Below are 12,258 nucleotides of genomic sequence, written 5' to 3'. Positions count from 1 at the left end.
ACAACGAAAGCAGCAAATCCTAAAAATGTTAACGCCGAAGTTATCATATTGTCTATTGTAGGTGTTAGCACGTGTTGCCCTCAATAGATCTAGTCTGACACTCTTAATCACGCAAAGACGTAATGTAATGGTTCTACAACACAGAAGAAAGCTTTCCCTGCAGAAGAAAAACCTGCTTTGTATGGCTTTGCTACCAGGCATGTATACCATCCCCGAGGTGATTCAACACATTACACATAATATATTCAAGTTGACATAAAGATCATTCATTCATTGCATTTTATGGATTCGTAAGCAGTATTAGTGAGGGGCGGCCTTGCAAAGTCCATGTCTCAAAGACAAATGCATCGCAAAGGACGCACCCTGATTCAAGGTGGAAAGAGGAAATGTCCCCTGGGTTTATAGATGAAATCAAAGAGTGTTTTGTTAAACTATAGAGATGGCTGGGTACTTTCCTTCATTCATGACTCATGTCACTGCCCATTTCAGGGCATATATACTGTATGTATGTATATAAAAAGCTATGGACTATCTTTTAAATTGAGCAGGACACATAGGTGAGGGCTTCATAAAGTAATTATGGAAAATAAGTCAAGTGAATAAAAAGTAAGGGCTTTTATCAATATAAGCAATGCAAACAGATTGTGTCACATTGTTTATGTCTTGGCGGAAAACTTTATCCTTGATTTATAATCCAGACTGAACTCCAAACTATGTATTTGAGCATGCCTACGTTTTTCTTTTACATTTTGTTTTATCTTGCTAAGTTTGACCATTTCTTGACATACCTATTTTTATTGCATTTTTTTTATATTCCGGTATATATCTTGCCACACGAGGACGAAAACGGTCGTTTGCGTTACTGTTTAGTGTCATATAGACCGTTCGGCCACACGAGGACGGCCGAATACGGCACTAAACGACTGAGGAAACGATAACGGGTCCCAAGGTGGATAGAACGGCATACGCAACGCTCTGGGGGGTCCAACGGGTCCGTGTGTACGCCCTATACGATCATTTTCTGATAATGATGAGGCAATTATGAGGCCTCTCCCCACCTCTGCTGCTCACCCCGTGTCAAAGTAAACTGTACACTGAATTCAGATTATTTATCTTTCTCTCGATATGGACCTAAACGCGAGTGAAGTCTAATCTGACAGGACGGAGACACGCAGCTCTGCTCACCTGCAGCTCCTCCCGCTGCAGCAAAACACACACTTCAAGTCAGATCATCACCCTTAGCTATTTTAATTACCTCTCAAACTACCTAAACTAGTTATAAATATGTTTATTTTTACTGTCGGCCGGGTCACTGATTACTGGATGAGCTGCTGCATGAGACAGACACTGACGCTGTCCGAAGAGAGGGAGGAAAAAGAGAGGCTCCGTGTATTATATTATATTATATAATATAGAGTCGTTATTCATTTGTTTTAAAGCTCAATAAATAACAAAGAAGACCTTTGACTGGCACTTTTATAATTTTGTCGGAAGATTTAAACTTTAATACACGTTGACTGGCGAAAAACTCTGCCCGGTTCCCTCGGCCCCCACCGCAGAGAATAAACAGAAGGGTAACCATGACAACCATGCTTCTTCGCTGCTTTTGTGGAGGAAGTTACAGCGCCACGTACAGGCTCCTGCATATGTACTGCAGCTTCTCCAGCGGTTGGAGCTAAACGGAGCGGTCTCGTGTGGACAGACCAAGCGGCAAACTCTGGGGAACAGCCGGGAAGCCAATACGGAAGTGCCACACACTGCAGTTCATACATGAGCCGCTAGGGACTGGCTGCAGAAAGGAGCAATTTCCATAGACCCCCATGTTAAAATGCCCAACTTTACAGCAGAAAAAAACATGTTCTACCCATGGATGCAATAAATATTATTATCGATATAGTTAGATGCCACCTTCATGATTATGAATCTGTGAGTGAATTGTTTTCTAACACGACCCTTTTATTTATATTATGTCTTAAAGTTTTTGCATAAATTAGGGCGTGGTCACGTTGATGGACACGTACATGCCTCACTGTCAGCTAACAGCAACTTGTCCACTCTGCTAGGCTACAACCATAGAGGCTACAACGTTAGTTAGTTATAGTACTGTACTTGACCCTTTAGCTTTAGCCGTGTTCGTGGTGATTGTGCCTTTTAGGGAATATTGTTACAAATATCAGACAATTAAAATGTCGTGCTGTGCGCTTGAATGTACCAACGGAACTTCCAAGAAGTCTAAAGTGATAATATTATACATGTTAACCCCGTTCGCAGGTGTTTGTGTGCTTGGTAGCTTAGCTTGTTACTTATTAGCCAGCTAAGAACGTAACCCTTTATGCATACATATTAGTGCTGTCAAAATTATCGCGTTAATGGCGGTAATTAATTTTTTGAATTAATTGCGTTCAAATATTTAACGCATTTAACGCATGTACAGAATGGCCCGCCCATACATGCCACCAGTGGCAGCGCCAGGGTATGGCTGGGGTAGGCTACACCCATACCAAGAAATGGCTTAGCCCCACCATGAAAAATGATGTTAAAGTAAGCAAAATAAAGTCTGCCAACTCGCGGAGTAAATTGCACAGACAGCAGTTAGTAAGATTGATTTCAGTAGCCACGGTTTTGAAAACTTTTGTCACGTAGTGATCGTTTTCTCAATAGAACATCTTTGATAACGGCGTGGTGTTGTTGCAGGAAGTCCCGACGGAGAATTATTTTGCTATAGTACAGGGGTGCACATAACTGGTACGCAGGTTATGTGCGTAATCTGAAATGCGTACCGTCACTTGTGTCACAAAGCGCATTTGCGTACCGACGTACTTGTGAAGCTTTTCCAGAAGGCGGTTAGATCACCGGACGACAGAGTCGGTCTCCGTGTGCACAGACAGGGCTGCTGTTAACGTCGGTCTGTACAACGGAATTGTGCCAAAACTACGCCAACCGGCTGCGGAGGGAGACTCCCCCCCCTTCACTGGAGAACTGCGCTAAAACAGCTGATCACAATGTTCACACTCTGTGGTCACGAAGTACTCCACTAGCCGCCGCCCCCTCCCTTTTCGACTTTCCTGAAGTACTCCCCCGTTGATAGAAATCAACACGTAATAAATTAAGACCCCACGGTTTGATGATTGATAGGTGTGTGGGTTGTCTTTCATTTTGACACGCAGACATTTTTTATAATAAACATAGATACTGTATGTTAAATGGATATATCCGCCTTCTTTCATTTATCTTTCCATTCCCACAACAATATACATAAATAAATGGCATATTTTGGACATAGTTCGAATGGTGATTAATCATGATTAATTAATTTTTAAACTGTGATTAATCTGATTAAAATGTTTAATCGTTTGACAGCCCTAATACATATACATTTTAGTTTATGATTCAGCCTTGGGTAAGACTTTTATAGTCTATGGCTATGACGCCCATAATGCTAAACGGGAGCAAATGTTAATAGGGGACCCAATTATCCCAGTGGTGGCCGCCGGAGCTAACGGAGCCGCAGGGGGCTAGCTCCAGCCGGCGTCCCGGAGCTAGCCCACTGCGGCTCCGTTAGGTCCGGGCGGTGGAGTCCGTGTGTTCTCAACGTGTGAATGACAAGCATTAAGAATAACAAAATATAGTTAATTCTCTTGCAGATTGTCTCATTTGATTATGAATGTAACGTTTATATAGGGGAACTACACTGTTAGCAGTAACTTGGTATGCATGTATTTCATGTTAGCTTAGCTTCTTAGCCTGAGCTAGCTCTGTTTACTTCCAGTTCGGAGGCAGCCGGTCCCGCCTCTTTGCCCTTATTTGGAGCAGGCGGGATTAGACTCTGACGTCACAGTCGAGCCGTTAGTGGCCGACTCCGCCTACTAAGGGCTTCACGGCAACTCTGCAAAATCCTATGGGTGACGTCACGGACACTACGTCCATTTATATATAAAGTCTATGGGACAGACCATAGACAAATAATCAAATGAGACAATCTGCAAGAGAATTAGCTATATTTTGTTATTCTTAATGCTCGTCATTCACACGTTGAGAAAAGACGGACTCCACCGCCCGGACCTAACGGAGCCGCAGTGGGCTAGCTCCGGGACGCCGGCTGGAGCTAGCCCCCTGCGGCTCCGTTAGCTCCGGCGGCCACCACTGGGATAATTGGGTCCCCTATTAACATTTGCTCCCGTTTAGCATTATGGGCGTCATAGCCATAGACTATAAAAGTCTTACCCAAGGCTGAATCATAAACTAAAATGTATATGTATGCATAAAGGGTTACGTCCTTAGCTGGCTAATAAGTAACAAGCTAAGCTACCAAGCACACAAACACCTGCGAACGGGGTTAACATGTATAATATTATCATTTTAGACTTCTTGGAAGTTCTGTTAGTACATTCAAGTGCACAGCACGACATTTTAATTGTCTGGTATTTGTAACAATATTCCCTAAAAGGCACAATCACCACGAACACGGCTAAAGCTAAAGGGTCAAGTACAGTACTATGACTAACTAACGTTGTAGCCTCTATGGTTGTAGCCTAGCAGAGTGGACAAGTTGCTGTTAGCTGACAGTGAGGCATGTACGTGTCCATCAACGTGACCACGCCCTAATTTATGCAAAAACTTTAAGACCTAATATAAATAAAAGGGTCGTGTTAGAAAACAATTCACTCACAGATTCATAATCATGAAGGTGGAATCTAACTATATCGATAATAATATTTATTGCATCCATGGGTAGAAACATGTTTTTTTCTGCTGTAAAGTTGGGCATTTTAACATGGGGGTCTATGGAAATTGCTCCTTTCTGCAGCCAGTCCCTAGCGGCCCATGTATGAACTGCAGTGTGTGGCACTTCCGTATTGGCTTCTCGGCTGTTCCCCAGAGTTTGCCGCTTGGGACAGACACTATCCGGATGACTATTGCGTGTGGACGGAAGCTTTTTTGCGATTGCGTTTGCGTTAATCCTATGCGTTTAGCCGTTTTCGTCCTTGTGTGGCATCTTGTTTCATAAAATGTATCTATTTGAATTGATCTGTACACAGTGCCCATCTTTTGTCTGGCTTTAGCCTTCAGCAGCAGTCATGCTTCCATTCCCTCAACAAAGCACATTCAACTAATGTGGTGAAAAATACTAGTATTTTCTGAACAAGTTGAATATATTGAAACGCAGCAAATCCACCTGATACTCGGCAGCAGGCAAAGACACGCCAGCTATGCAGCAGATTATTCACACATATCACAAATTCATGGCAGGAAGCGCACAATGTCTTGTTATGAAAGGTTATGTAGAATTGATGAGCACCAGTTGACCATCAGTACATGATAAAGGCTTAATGCTTCTACTGAGAAAAGCTGAGTGAACAAGACGTAGATGTAATTGTGAGATATGCAGAAAGGATTCAAATAACTCTATTGCTCTGAGTGAAAATATTGTAGATGATGTGAAGTGCTTGGAGAAAATGTGTGATTTTGACTTGAGTTACAAAAGCCAGGTTGAGTTTTCAATGTAGCCAATACTGCAGTAAGTAGAAATCAATACGTGAGTTGAAAGTGTAGAAGACAATAGTCATGTTGAGCCATATACAAAATAAGGCTCTACAAGACACTCACATTTTATTTTATTTCCTGCTTTTAGATCATATTAAACTGAACTTTTGAAGGTATACGGACTGAAAAGACAAAGATAGCCACAGGGATATTGAGAAACTGGGATCGATTTTTTCACAATTTCCTGACATTTTATAGACCAATCTAATAGATTGAATGATTGAAGCTTTGAAGAAGAATTGGATTAAATTACAGAGATTGAAGAAGAACTCAAATTATTTTACTTAAAGTAAAAGTTGCAACACTACAGTCTAAAAATACTCAGTAAATGTAACGAATTGAACATTGTGGAAAAAGTATTAACTAACATTTAAATATACTTTAAGTACCAAAAGTAGAAGTACAAGAATGGCCCATTTAAGGCCCATATATTTTAAAGTAACAAAATGAGAAAATACTCAAGTAAAGTAGGCCAAGGACAGTACTTTAGTAAATGTACACCTTAAAAACACAGGCATTTATAACAGCGCAAAATGCAAGTTGAACAACAACCAGAAGAAAAACAAACAGTCCACACCACAGCAGGGATTGTACGTGAACAACCATGGATGCCAATGCTGTACATAGCTTCACATGTATAGGCACAGCAGAAATAAGCACAACAAACATAAACCACATCCAAAAAGACAGCAGCTCTTTGGCCTCTTAACTTGATATTGAGAAGCAAACAAACACTGTGACAGAACACAACCAACATTTCATTTCTAAAATGCATGTTAGCATCAGATTAGCATAAACAGCAAACACTCACCTTAGCATGCTGAAGTGAAGCAATCATCAGGGTCTTTTCCAACAGGTTGCAGACGCCCAAAGCTGGAAAGCAGGATGGAAAAGTCTCCGGTTTGATATTAATCTACTTGATTATTCCTCCACAAAGCCGTCCCCAAACAACATGAGTTACCTTTCTGCAGCTTGCTTATAAAGTGCCACATTAGCCACATGAGTTAGCTAGCATAACAAACATCTTTACAGAAACAGCACTTTAAACTGGAGTGAAAATAGCCCGCCATGTTGAAAAGGGTGCGAGATATACGGCCTGTTACAGCCCGCACAGTGTGCCTCTGTCCCAACCCCCGTCGAGTAAAGTACTGTACTTAAGTACAATTTGAGAGACTTGTACTTAAGTTCAGTATTTACATGTTTTGCTACTTTGTAGGCCTACTTCTATACCACTACAATTCAGTTAAATTGTACTTTTACACCATTGCATTTATGTTACCTTTAGTTACTTTGCGAATTGTGTTTAATAATGTGAAATCTAGTCAACTCTTAAATAAGACTTTATTCACACCTGGAGTCAAATTCACAAGCTATGGTCCTGCAGTAGGCCTATATAATGTAATTCAAATTAGCTGCACCTTTACCAGCTAAATATAAAGCAAAATGCATTACTAATTGTTATCAAAACATATGTACATATATATTTTTATGAAATAGACCAATCTGCAAAATAAGTACTTTTATTGTACTTGAAGTGTATTGTTATGCTTATACTTTTTAAACTTTTACTTGAATAACATTTTGATTGCAAAACTTTTTATTGTAACAGAGTATTCCTACACTCTGGTTCTCTTTCTTTTACAAGGGTTAGTACAATATCTGAGTACTTCTTCCACCCATGACCAACAACTAAATCAACATAGCCTACTATTTCTTAGCATGTAAAAGGTTGGAATACTTTTTCCAGAACTTATGCTAAGAACACTGAGTAAAAACTTATGAAATACTCACAAAGTTGGTGTTAATGGGCACTGGATCATGCTCTGGTTGGTTTATTGTATTGTGCAGTGATACACAAATTCACAGCTGTGAGTCATTAAAATAAGTTGCAGGTGGTTGAGAGACTGCTCCAGAGAGAACTCACAAAAATGAAATAATAATTAGTTGAGAAACTGTGTTGCTTTTGAAATGGCAGCATTAAGGATTCATGACTTTTCTATAAAAAAGTAGTATGTGGATTTCATGCAACTTTTTTGCAAACAAAAGTATTCATGGGATTGGGCTGTGTGCATTGCATGCTTTTTTATTACATGCTTTATTCCCTTTAATCTGCTTTGGAATAAAATAATAAAGCAAAGTACACAAGTATTGTAATTCACTGAGGCTTTAATTCAACACTTTTATCACATAAAAGCTGCATGTTGCAAGGTATACAGTATTTTCTTGATAAGTCACCCAAAATTGAGAGAAATAGTTCAAATTAGCTCCACCTTGACCAACACCACCATAAATGAATATCCATTTTAGCTGGACCTTTTTTTCTTACAGTACACACACTCTTGACTTTTCAAACAGGTGTGTCTAATTAACAACTGGCTCATGTTCATGGAAACCAGCCATCGTTAATGTAATTATCTCCACATGAGGTTCTTCAGCTGGGGCAAGTAAAAAAGCAAATAAGTAAACCATCATTAAAATTGTTTAAATAAAAATGCCATCATCATTAGAGTGGATAGATTGCCCAGGAACCTGATGATTTGGTGTTCAAGTCGCAGTGCACGATCAACATTACCATTAATCTCCCAGAAAGGTGCACCTGAAAGCCACACGAGATAATTAGTCTGTGCTCTCTCAGTGCTGACACTTATGTTTAGGGCAGTATTATCATAAACTCTCTATCTTACTTTATCCAAGATATAAAAATAAGAAAACTTGCTCCACCCCTAATGAGCCTACTGTCTTTTTTTTTTTTAAAAAGACAGTAGGCTACAGATATAGACTGGCTGAGGCTAAAAATGGATTATATTCATCACTCCCTTTCACTCTCACAATGGTTAATTTGCACCTTGTTATTCATTCATGTAATTACGCTATGACCGAATGGTCACAACCCATCTCAGATGCCTCCAGCGTTTCTTATTAGCATGCATGGGGGTCTCGTGGATTCAGCTCATCTGTTGTATTTGCTCATTGAGACCTCTCAGCCCAGACCCAATCTCTCCTCATTAACATTTTAGGTGATGAGTCTGTCACAGCCTTAATTAGAACGGGTGTATAGCTATATTAACATTTTACAACCAATAAATCAGCTTTCCTAATGTGCTGTGTGTCATGCAGCATGTATGAGCATCACAGGGGGCACTTTGTTAGTGTGTGGGTGACATATAGCAACATGTTTCCCTTTGTCTCCAAGTCTGTCTCCATGTCTGTCCCTGAGCATGCCATTTGTTTGAACTTTCTCTTAATCTGATGTTCTGATCATGACAGTGTAGTGAATCATAACATGTATGCTTTTTTGATCAGCTCAAGAAAAATCCAACCTGAAGTCATTCACAGCGTTATGCCAATGAATGACCTAAAAAGATAAATCGCACAAAGCGAGTGCCACCCATAATGGAAACGGTGCTATGTTCGATCAGTAGACTATTACAAAGTGACAGCGATGTTAGTCTCTTTTTCTGTGGGAAGCAAAAGGAACAAGAAGGGAGAGCAGAGATGAGGAGGGATACATTTTAAATAATGGTGAAAGACAAACTGGCAGAACCGATTCTCTGAGGTATCATCATTTCGGTTTCTTTTACGCCACATTATTCAAAAAGCCTCTGAGAGTGGGTGTAACAGCATGAAATAAGACCAAGGAGTCTTTAACTGCTTCATGGTGCTATGATGTATGTGTGTTCATGTAGCATGGTTTCTAAAAAGCACAAATAATCCTGCATCTGTAAGAAAATATCTGCAATCTGACTTTACTTTTGTCGCAGAGCTTCAAAAGAAAATGTTCTCTTTTATATTTCAGCTCAAAAATGTTGTGCAATGACTGAATGAAAGGGTAATATCTGGTCAAAACACCATGTCTCATGCTCTCTTAGTGGGTGGGGCTAAAACAGAAAGAAGTTGAACTGAAGTAACAATCCCCTTTATGCAGCTGCTTGACCCCACTTTGAAAGTCGGTGTGTGCATGCCTTGGTTCCCCCACTGAGTCACCGTAAGTGCAGCAGTGTCCTGCTGTGATGCTTGTGGTGCAGAACTGTTGCTTGCCAAAAGAAAGCGATCTCTGCAGCACATCTCACTCTACCTGGGTTTCCAAAAAAAAGCCAGAGTCTTGTAAAATAAGAATGTTTACAAGAGCATGTTAACTTTCCGTCGATGGTTCAGATGGTTCACAATATGGAGCATTGTGTCCCAGAGCATTAGTAATGTAAGGGTTCTACAATACAGAATACAACTGGTTTTGAAGAAAAACCTGCTTTGTATTGCCTTGCTGTATCAGCCTTGAATAATAATAATAATATTCCTTTTATTTATTATAGCGCTTTATCAATTACTCTCAAAGCGCTTTACAAATACACATTACACATACAGATCATACATACATGTAATGGTCATCTACTGTGGACAATACCCACAGGAGCAAATTCGGGTGTAGTGTCTTGCCCAAGGACACAACGGCCTGACGCAGTGGGGCGGGAGCGGGTTTCGAACTGGAGTTCCCCAACGCCCCCTTGATCTGATGATCAAACGCACAGACCACTGCGCCTCCCGATGAATACCCATCCCCAAGGTGATTCTGCACATTTATTATAGGTGCATTGCCACATGTAAAGGATTCTTTAGCAGTATTAGTGAGGGGCGGCCATGCAAAGTCCATGTATCAATGACGAATGCATTGGTGCCTACAAAGGACCCACCCTGATTCAATGCACCTTATTCCAATTTCAGTCAGCCTCCAACTTCTGCAAAGTCAAAAAATAAGAAATCGATCCGAGAGAGGTGGCAAGAGGAAATGTCCCCTGAATGTATTGAAGAAATAAAAAGGTGTTTTCTTTTGTTAAACTATACCAGAGATGGCTGGGTATTTTCCTTCATTCATGACTCATCTCACTTCACATTTTGCTAGAATGTCAGGGTGCATAGTTATGGACTATATTTAACTTGAGCATATAGGTGTGTGGTATGTTACTTCATACGGTCATTATGGAAAATAGGTATAGTGAATACATAGTATGGGCTTTTTCCAATGCAACACATTGTGTGGCATTGTTTGTGACTTTCTGTCAAAATCTAAATGATCACCTGTTGACAATAATTGTAAAATATTAACGGTTATGATATCAATTTAAATAACCAAAGACAGAAAAGGATGTATAATAGAAATACATGAAGGTAGTATGTTGATCATGAGGTAGGCTCAGAGAAAGCATGATTCCAATTAAAATGTATACTAATAATAAAGGATGGTGAATTCAGAGAGCATAACACGGCACAGGAAGCTGACATGAACATAGTATGGCAAGGTGATGGAACCGCGAAAATGTGGAAACTCATACTTCTTCAGTGATAAATGTTCTTTTCTCACTTTTGGAAAGAAATTGCCATGACTACAGGAAGGAGTTTTGCTTTCGTTAGTGCTGCTCTGCTGCCCTCTTCTGGTGAATAAACAACCAGCCATACATTAAATAGATACAAATCTGACTCATAACCTTATTAAGAACCTTCAATTTCTTGTCTCAATAGCCTGCAGTAGATGTTAGGGTTTGCCAATAATCAGGTTGATGTACAGGTCAGAAATATGTGTAAATATAAGACAGTGAGAGGGAATGAACAGAACAAATCAATACAATTGTCAATAATCTCATTAGAGTATTTTAAGGTATGACGAACCAAGTGTTTCTGATGTTCATGTTGATAAATGAAATCCCTGCAGACCTCATTACCTTGCACAACCAAGTCCAGCATCTCCCAATTGGCTGGCCTTCTGCAGGCAGCCTGATGAAATAGTGCAATCTTATTTTGGGAAGGGTTGGTCAGGTTCAGAAAAATAGATTGTTCAATGGTGAAAGGTTATTGTTTGAAGAGGGCGCCACATGTTTGATTTACATTTGCTTCCACGATGCTTAACAGATCCCCTCTGAATAACCATTACAATGTGAATTTACACCCTGTTTTTTTCAAGTCCTAATCTCCCTTTCTGTCTCTTCAATCTTCGACTTTGTTATCCCTAATCTTTTCCCCGGAGTTGTTTATTTAATGTTGACTGACAGAATCAAGAGCGGGAGGATACTGCCTAAGGCCATCTCCCTAAAATATTTTTTTATTATATTATATATATATATATATTTGTGTGCTTGGAAACTCATCCTCCTCACACATCCACACATCACTAAAGCACTGACAATGAATTCCTGCCTAGAGTGCTGTGAATTGAAACTCTAGTGTAACTAACGTGCTACTTTCTGTCTCCCACCTCACTAAGATTGTGCTCAGCAAATTGCTCAGTTTGGCATGAAAAAAAGATTAACTCAATGCAATAGGAACAGATTGCACACTTTATATTCCTCCAATAAGCAGCAGAGCAGACCCAATGTAGATTACTTCTGTTATCCCTGGCCATGAATATCATCAATCCCACTGCACACACCTCTTCCAACTCTGGAGGTTACATTCAGGAGACATTATCCTGTTATGTTCATCAGTGAGGTGTGAATTAGTGGCAGTGGGCAGACAAAGAAGTAATCAACTTGTATACAAAATCGTCTCTGGTGCCAGAATCCTCTACAAAAGCATAATTTAAATAAAGGAAACAGATCAACACATAACAAGAACATTTGAACTATAAAACAAAGGCACTTTTTGATCTATACAACTTTCTTCTTAAAGCTGGGGAGTTTTTTTCCCGTGAATTTTTGGGAGGAGGGTGTTGGCCCCAAACGCGTC

This window comes from Pseudochaenichthys georgianus, chromosome 17 (genome assembly GCF_902827115.2).
Source record: "Pseudochaenichthys georgianus chromosome 17, fPseGeo1.2, whole genome shotgun sequence".
In the NCBI taxonomy this organism is placed as follows: Eukaryota; Metazoa; Chordata; class Actinopteri; order Perciformes; family Channichthyidae; genus Pseudochaenichthys; species Pseudochaenichthys georgianus.
Note: the sequence above shows the minus strand (reverse complement) of the source record.